This window comes from Schistocerca piceifrons, chromosome 7, assembly GCF_021461385.2.
Source record: "Schistocerca piceifrons isolate TAMUIC-IGC-003096 chromosome 7, iqSchPice1.1, whole genome shotgun sequence".
Classification (NCBI taxonomy): Eukaryota; Metazoa; Arthropoda; class Insecta; order Orthoptera; family Acrididae; genus Schistocerca; species Schistocerca piceifrons.
In genome coordinates this window covers 355,617,077-355,625,409 of record NC_060144.1, presented here as the reverse complement: position 1 = coordinate 355,625,409, position 8,333 = coordinate 355,617,077, and positions in this window count along the sequence as shown.

Sequence of the window (8,333 nt, the reverse complement as noted above, 5' to 3'; positions counted from 1 at the left end):
AATCAGAGAAAGGTTGTGAAAGAGCAGAAGGAGAAATGACAGAACCCCACCCCCTCCCTCCTGCCCCCGCAATCAGGTTCTGAACCAATATTCATTGATGTGGTTCCATACCCAGTGAAGAGGTGGTGATTCCGAAGTGTGACTGGTCCTTCTGGTTGCTTCATGCGTATCTGAGACATCCATATGCTATCATTCAATGGGACTATAATGGATTCAATTGTCACCTGCTGGAACTACACCAACCTATATCCTCCTATTCTGCAATTTGCATTGCTGTACAAGAAACACACTTTGCTGATGACCATTCCCCAATGCTCCAATATTATCTTGCATTCAGTTGGAATGGTCCTTCTCCCGAGAGGGGATCTGGAGGAGCCTGTACATTGGTTCATACACATGTCAGTGACTGGATTCCCCTTCAACAATGTTGGAAGCAATTGTGATGTGGGTGCAAATGACCCCAGCGATCACCATATGCAACATTTACTCCCAGGCACGCCATGACTTATATTATTGAGATGACCATCTTAATCCAAACACTCCTCTTCCCCCCCCCCCCCCCACCTCCCCCCCCCCCCCCCCCCAAGTTTTGCCCCTTGAGGACAGAGCCCACCACCTCCTTATGGGGAAATACCACTTTGTCTGGTAGAGGCCTTCTGATTGATTAACTTCTTTCCAGTCATTATCTGTCTCTTCTCAGTGACGGTATTCCTACCCACTTCATTGCCGCCCGTAATATCTTTTCGGCTATCAATCTTATGATCCCTGCCCCCAATGTCCTGACTTCACTCATTGGTCACTACTTGACAATCTTTGTGATCTTTTCTGGTTATCCTGTGACTTCCTTTCCACTGCCCAACGTCATGGGTGCTTCAAAGAGCCAGCTAGCAAGCAATTGTATGTCTCTACTGTGAACTTCACCCCCGTCTGACAGACTGCATCTACAAGGTTGTGCAAGACATCTCCAACATGATGACCCGCACCACTGGTGCTGCTATTTCCCTTTCTGCAGGCCCTCTGTCGCCGGCCAGTGCCATTGTGGACCAAAGATATTGCCATAGCTGTTCAGGATCACCAAAGAACCCTGCAGCATTTCAAGTTACATCCTTCACAGACCAATACCGGGTCTCTTCCATCAACGTGGTCTTTGTAGTGACAGATTGTCTCTTGCTGAACAACTCACGACCCACTATGTGATGGCATCATAGTTGTCTTCTTATGTGGCTGCCTTCCAAATGTGTAAGTGACAAATTGAAGATCTATCTGTTTCCTTTACTCTTGCCCTGTCGAATTATGTAATGAACCTTTCACTGAGTGGGAATTGCTTCAGGCTCTTGCCTCACCTTGTGATACAGCCCCAGGCCCTGACTCCATTCACAGATGATCCAGCATCTGAATTTTACTCAGTGGCAACATCTCCTCAGATTCTTCCAACATATTTGGCTGGTGTTTTTCCTTTGCAATGATATACTAACATAGTCCCTATCCTTAAAGCAGGTGAAAACCTAACCTCTAATGACAGTTACTGGCCAATTGGCCTCGACAAAATGCTCTGCAAAATGCTTGAAAGGATGGTTGCCTGCTGACTATGCTTGGTCTCTGAATCTTGGACCTTTTGTCATCTTATCAGTGTCGTTTCCAGGAGGGATGATCCACAACTGACCTTCTGGTTAGGTTGGACACAACAATACAACAGATTTTTTCAAATTGCTAACATCTCACTACAGTCTTTTTTGATCTGCATATAGTGTACGACACTGCCTGGCACTGTCACGGTTTACTTACTCTCCATGACAGGCCTTCGAGGCTCCCTATCGACTTTTATTTGTCAGTTTTTATCCTACCGGATGTTCTAGGGTAGTATTGATACTTTACTCAGTTCTCCGCAGGCCCAATAGAATGGCATCCTGCAGGGCTCTGCGCTGAGTGTTACGTTCTTCCTCATTGTCATCAATGGGCTAGACAGAACACTGATCACCCCCACGCTGTGTGTTGATGACTTCTGTGTTTGGTACATCTCCCACTCTCTAGCCATAGCTGAAGATGATGGTTCAAAGGCACCCTGTGATGGACCTCTATTTGGACCCTAACCCAGGGTTTCCAATTCTCTCCTGCAAAATGCAGGTCATGCATTTATGTCACTGCGCCACAGTCCATCCTGACCTAGACCTCTAGTTGGGTACTTAATGCTTGGGCATTTTTGCACAGTCCTGATTTCTGGGGCTCCTTTGTGACAAAAGGCCTTTTTGGCTGCTCCACATTCATCAACTAAAGGCTGGCTGCCCGTGAAAGCTTAACACTCTCTACTTCCTTTCCCACACCTCTTAGGGTGCAGATGGTGCTGATTATGCTGCTCTTCTCCGTATCTAGTGAGCTATGTTCCAGTCTGACTTGTAGCACAGTTGCCAGATTTATGCCTTGGTGGTACTTTCCAACTTTGAAATTGTTAGACGCAGTCGATAGTCATGGAGTTTGACTGGTCAAAAATGTGTTCTGGACTAGTCTTGTAGACATGTCCTTACCAAAATGGGAATCTTCCCTCTTCGGTTCCGATGGTACCAACTCTTGCTTACTCATGAAATTGCCATTTGACAATTTTCTGGTGATCCAACATATCCTATTCTTTTTGCATATGAGGAATATTGAATCCTTGACATCCACTCTCAGGTGGAATTACAAGTTGGAATGCACCTTGCAGCCCTCTGCCAGAACATCTGCCTATTCTATTTAGAATTTATTCCCTGTTGCACCCCGTCCCTCATCCCCTTGGTTGGTACAGAAGCCATTAATAAGGGTCCTAAAGTCTGTTGCCCACATGACTTTTTAGTGTCTGTTCCTTTCAGTTATTTAGAAGCATCAGGGTGCTACTGTCTTTTACACTGATGACTCCAAAATCATAGATAGGATGGGATAAGAAGAAAGCCACACATTGCAGGGAACATGTAGTGATTTTATGGCAGAGCTGCTAACCATTAACAGAGCCCTCTGCTTTAGACAACAAGTCTGTCTTGTCTGCATTTTAATATATAGTGACTCAGTGAGCTGTATACAGGCCACTGATCAATGTTACTCCTATCACTCTTTTACATCTGCTATTCTTGCTGAACTGAATCATATTGTCTGCTCAGTTCTCTCTCTTTGTCTCAAGCCATGTGGGTATCCCAGGGAACATGCTGACCAACAGTCAGAAAGAAGATATTACTTGCCCTCTATTCACTTTGAAGATCACAGGTGTGTCTGCCACCTCTAATAAACTCCACACTATCAAGAAGATTACTGATGCATGGCGCTCCTCATTCCATTCATTCATACCCTACATTTTCTATAGCCTTATAGGCAGTTGCTCTTACTCCGGTAGCCCCTCCCCCCCCCCCCCCCCCCCAAATCCCGTCCTCCAGCTCTTGATGCTAAGCATGGTCTTCCAAATTCTTTGCCTCTCAGATTGGTGGACGACTGAAGAACAATTGAACTGGTTCTCTGTGTTTTTTTTTTAATTCTAATATATAACATTTTTAACTGCCTTCAGGACAGGGGCAGGGTGGTTGGGGCTGGGGGCCTGGGGGTGCCACATGCTGGTCTGGGGGGACCCTCTGTCCTTTCTCCTTTGCTTGCTGCCTTTGGCATCCCTCCTTTCCCCTACTTTAATTGATTTTAGATGTGGTTTGCCTCTTTTGCTGCTTCACCCTGTTTTCTGTTTTAGAAATAGAAATTTGTTGAATAGCAGGTGCTATCTCCCTCTTTAATGCTTTGACTCAATTGGACTAGGAGTGGGATGGCTGTTGGAGGGCCTGCTCGCTTTTCATCTAGAGCCCCGGGGGATGCCCAACTACTGTTTTAGCTGTTTCTCTTACCTTGGTTCATTAATGAAAGTCCAACTAATGTCCATTACATTTTTAGCCTTTCACTATTACTATTCTGAATCCTTCAATTAGATGCCATTCTTTGCTCTGTAGCTGTCTTCACCCTTAATCATGTTGGGAGGGATCAGATGCAGGTTGAGTTTCTATTGCCACAGCTGAGCACTTGTCTGTTGTGACCAACATACTTGCCCAATCTGAACACTTCTTTGTAAATTATTTCTTAGCTCTGCCATCCAATTTGCCTTCAGTGTCTTGCTTTTGCCACTCGTGAACTTTTCTCATACAATTCCGTGGGCCTGATGACCTCACTGTTTTGTTGTTTAATCCCCCCCCCCCCCACTTCCCCCCCCCCCCCCCCCCTTAGCCTACAACTCATATACTGAAAAATCTGAAGGATTTCTACAGATATGCTATGCATAGAAGAATATAATTTGAATCACAGAAATTGAACAGACGCACCTAGATGAATACATATTAGCATCATGTTACTGTAGGTTTGATATGAGGAAATGGCAGATGACTGTATACACAAAGAGTTGATAGTGGCTGACATTTTGTAACAAGAGCTGTGAAGTTTGTGTAATTTGTTAGAATATTTATGGTAACAGTCTCAGTTGAAAATAACTATACTTGATAACTTAGTTTTGATAAAATGTATTGATCATCATCAGAATTAAAAACAAAATAAAAGAAAATAAATTCCAACATTAATAAATAACCATTTCTGTGGACAACATAGATTGGAATACTTTAAAATGAAAGGAAATCACTCACCAAAAAGTAGAAGTGTCGAGATGATGAAAGGCACACAAAAAAGAAAGAAAACTTGCTAGCTCTCAGAGTTATCCTTTGATGAGCAGCAGTAAAATACATACACCCATACCACTTACAGGTATGTGTGTGTGTGTGTGTGTGTGTGTGTGTGTGTGTGTGTGTGTTTGTTTTACTCCAGTTCGTCAAAGGAAACCCTGAAAGCTAGCAAGTTTTCTTTCTTTCATGTGTGCCCATCCACAACTCCCTGCTTCCGCTTTTCAGTAAGTGATCTCCTTCAGTCCTAAAGTATTTACATTCTACAAGAACTTTCCTACAACATTTAACATAGACTGAAATACACTCCTGGAAATGGAAAAAAGAACACATTGACACCGGTGAGTCAGACCCACCATACTTGCTCCGGACACTGCGAGAGGGCTGTACAAGCAATGATCACACGCACGGCACAGCGGACACACCAGGAACTGCGGTGTTGGCCGTCGAATGGCGCTAGCTGCGCAGCATTTGTGCACCGCCGCCGTCAGTGTCAGCCAGTTCGCCGTGGCATACGGAGCTCCATCGCAGTCTTTAACACTGGTAGCATGCCGCGACAGCGTGGACGTGAACCGTATGTGCAGTTGACGGACTTTGAGCGAGGGCGTATAGTGGGCATGCGGGAGGCCGGGTGGACGTACCGCCGAATTGCTCAACACGTGGGGCGTGAGGTCTCCACAGTACATCGATGTTGTCGCCAGTGGTCGGCGGAAGGTGCACGTGCCCGTCGACCTGGGACCGGACCGCAGCGACGCTCGGAAGCACGCCAAGACCGTAGGATCCTACGCAGTGCCGTAGGGGACCGCACCGCCACTTCCCAGCAAATTAGGGACACTGTTGCTCCTGGGGTATCGGCGAGGACCATTCGCAACCGTCTCCATGAAGCAGGGCTACGGTCCCGCACACCGTTAGGCCGTCTTCCGCTCACGCCCCAACATCGTGCAGCCCGCCTCCAGTGGTGTCGCGACAGGCGTGAATGGAGGGACGAATGGAGACGTGTTGTCTTCAGCGATGAGAGTCGCTTCTGCCTTGGTGCCAATGATGGTCGTATGCGTGTTTGGTGCCATGCAGGTGAGCGCCACAATCAGGACTGCATACGACCGAGGCACACAGTGCCAACACCCGGCATCATGGTGTGGGGAGCAATCTCCTACACTGGCCGTACACCACTGGTGATCATCGAGGGGACACTGAATAGTGCACGATACATCCAAACCGTCATCGAACCCATCGTTCTACCATTCCTAGACCGGCAAGGGAACTTGCTGTTCCAACAGGACAATGCACGTCCGCATGTATCCCGTGCCACCCAACGTGCTCTAGAAGGTGTAAGTCAACTACCCTGGCCAACAAGATCTCCGGATCTGTCCCCCATTGAGCATGTTTGGGACTGGATGAAGCGTCGTCTCACGCGGTCTGCACGTCCAGCACGAACGCTGGTCCAACTGAGGCGCCAGGTGGAAATGGCATGGCAAGCCGTTCCACAGGACCACATCCAGCATCTCTACGATCATCTCCATGGGAGAATAGCAGCCTGCATTGCTGCGAAAGGTGGATATACACTGTACTAGTGCTGACATTGTGCATGCTCTGTTGCCTGTGTCTATGTGCCTGTGGTTCTGTCAGTGTGATCATGTGATGTATCTGACCCCAGGAATGTGTCAATAAAGTTTCCCCTTCCTGGGACAATGAATTCACGGTGTTCTTATTTCAATTTCCAGGAGTGTATATAAAATTTGTAAAACTGTACCTGAATAATTACAAGTTGAGAAAAGTAAAAATTCTTTAAAAAGAACATAGTCATAAGGTGTAAAATACAAGGAACAGCACTACAGTACACATTTGGCAACATTCCATGGCATGTACTATTTTACTAAATCCATTACATATTATTCAGACATGTCTTGAATGATGCATAGGGGAGGGAGACGCAATTTAGAAAATGCACCTAACATTGATAAATGAAATTTCTTGTTAAAATTCAGAATTAAATTAAAACATTGATATAAAACATTTAGTGCACGCAGTTTTCATCAGAGGGCACCTGAGATGTGTTTTCTGCTTGTGTACAAAAGGCTCAGTCTACCTGCAGCTACACTGCCACCTGCTTATTTGGGTACAATTTTATGAATTTTAAATATTTCAGTCTATGTTATCTGCACAACAAGTCATTTATTAACATTTTATTTTATTCTTAGATCTCAAGATGATCATTACATGTGATCAGAACCAGTTATCAACTGTGTCCATTTGCAACCGAGACTTACAATAGGAATTTTAAACAAAAAGTTGAATAGAAATCCCAGGCATTAAACCTCAATGAATACTGCATTGAACAGCTCTTCAAATTTAACAGACACAGAAACACAGAAGGTAGTGGTTCTGACAATGTACAAGCCATCAACAAGAAATGTTTTCAACTTTATTAATCAATTATAGAAAGGCAATAATAAGACATCGTAGAAATAACTGATACATCATTGTATGTGGAGATTTCAGTATTGATTTCATCTCATAGTTCTTACTGAGGGCCAGTTCAAGTTATTGATGTCCAGCTTTAGTTTTAACCCCACAGTAACAGCTGGGTGATTGACCATAATAGTAAAATACCAGCAATAAAGCAGCCTCACTGATCAGGTTTGAGAGAGGAAAAGTAAACTTAAGCAATTATCAATTTTGACTGAGTCACATTATTCAAGGAGAATTAACAAAATGAAAAGTGATAAACTGAAGGACACACTGTAGATGAGAAATTTAATTTTTAATTATTTCCTAAAAATGTTCTCACAACATTGTGAATCCCGTTTTCATTTATAATTGGTCAGGGAAAATTACAGTGGCAGCCAAGAAAAAGCTTGGCTAACCCCTAGGATGAAAGTATCTTGTGCCTTTCAAGATTTGAAATGCACTACACACAGCGTTGTCAAATTCTTCAGTGTGTCATCAGAAAGACAAAAACCTTGTATCATTAAAAAAATAACAACAGCAATGTGATGGCTTTATGTTGCATGAAATGAATTAACGCGGTAAGGCAAATTATACTGAACTCCCCCAACGACAGTAGCAGGGAGTCAGATGATATGAAATCGAAATCATTGGTTACTAAATTCAATAAATTCTTCCTAGCTGTAACTGAAAACATGAGAACAAAAAATTGTCTATCAAAAACAGAACCATTAGACTTACTTACACATCAATGCATACTCCACCATCAGACATCAGTTTTGCCAAATTATCTGTTAGATCACAAAAATCATTAGATGAATAAAAAAGCGCTAAATCTTCTGGCTGTGGTGGACTCTCAGCCAAATTACTAAAATCTTATGCTGACTTGGTAGTGTCATCTTTGAGTTATGATCATAACCAGTCAATGGCTCAAGGTTTATTCCCTGAAAGACTGAAGCACACAGTAGTAATACCCATTTATAGACATGGAGATAGGCAACTGACCTCTAAATGCAGACCAATCTCCCTCCATTCTATGTTCTCCAACTTTTTGAGAAGGTAGCTGGGAAAAGAATAGTGAAACTTCTTTCTGAAAATAACCTTTTGATGACAGCTCAGTCTGACTTCTCTACTGAGAATGCGATGTATGAACCCATGAACTCAATTTTAGTAGAACCAAGCAATAAAAATTACCCTGTTGGCATTTTCTGTGAACTTGCC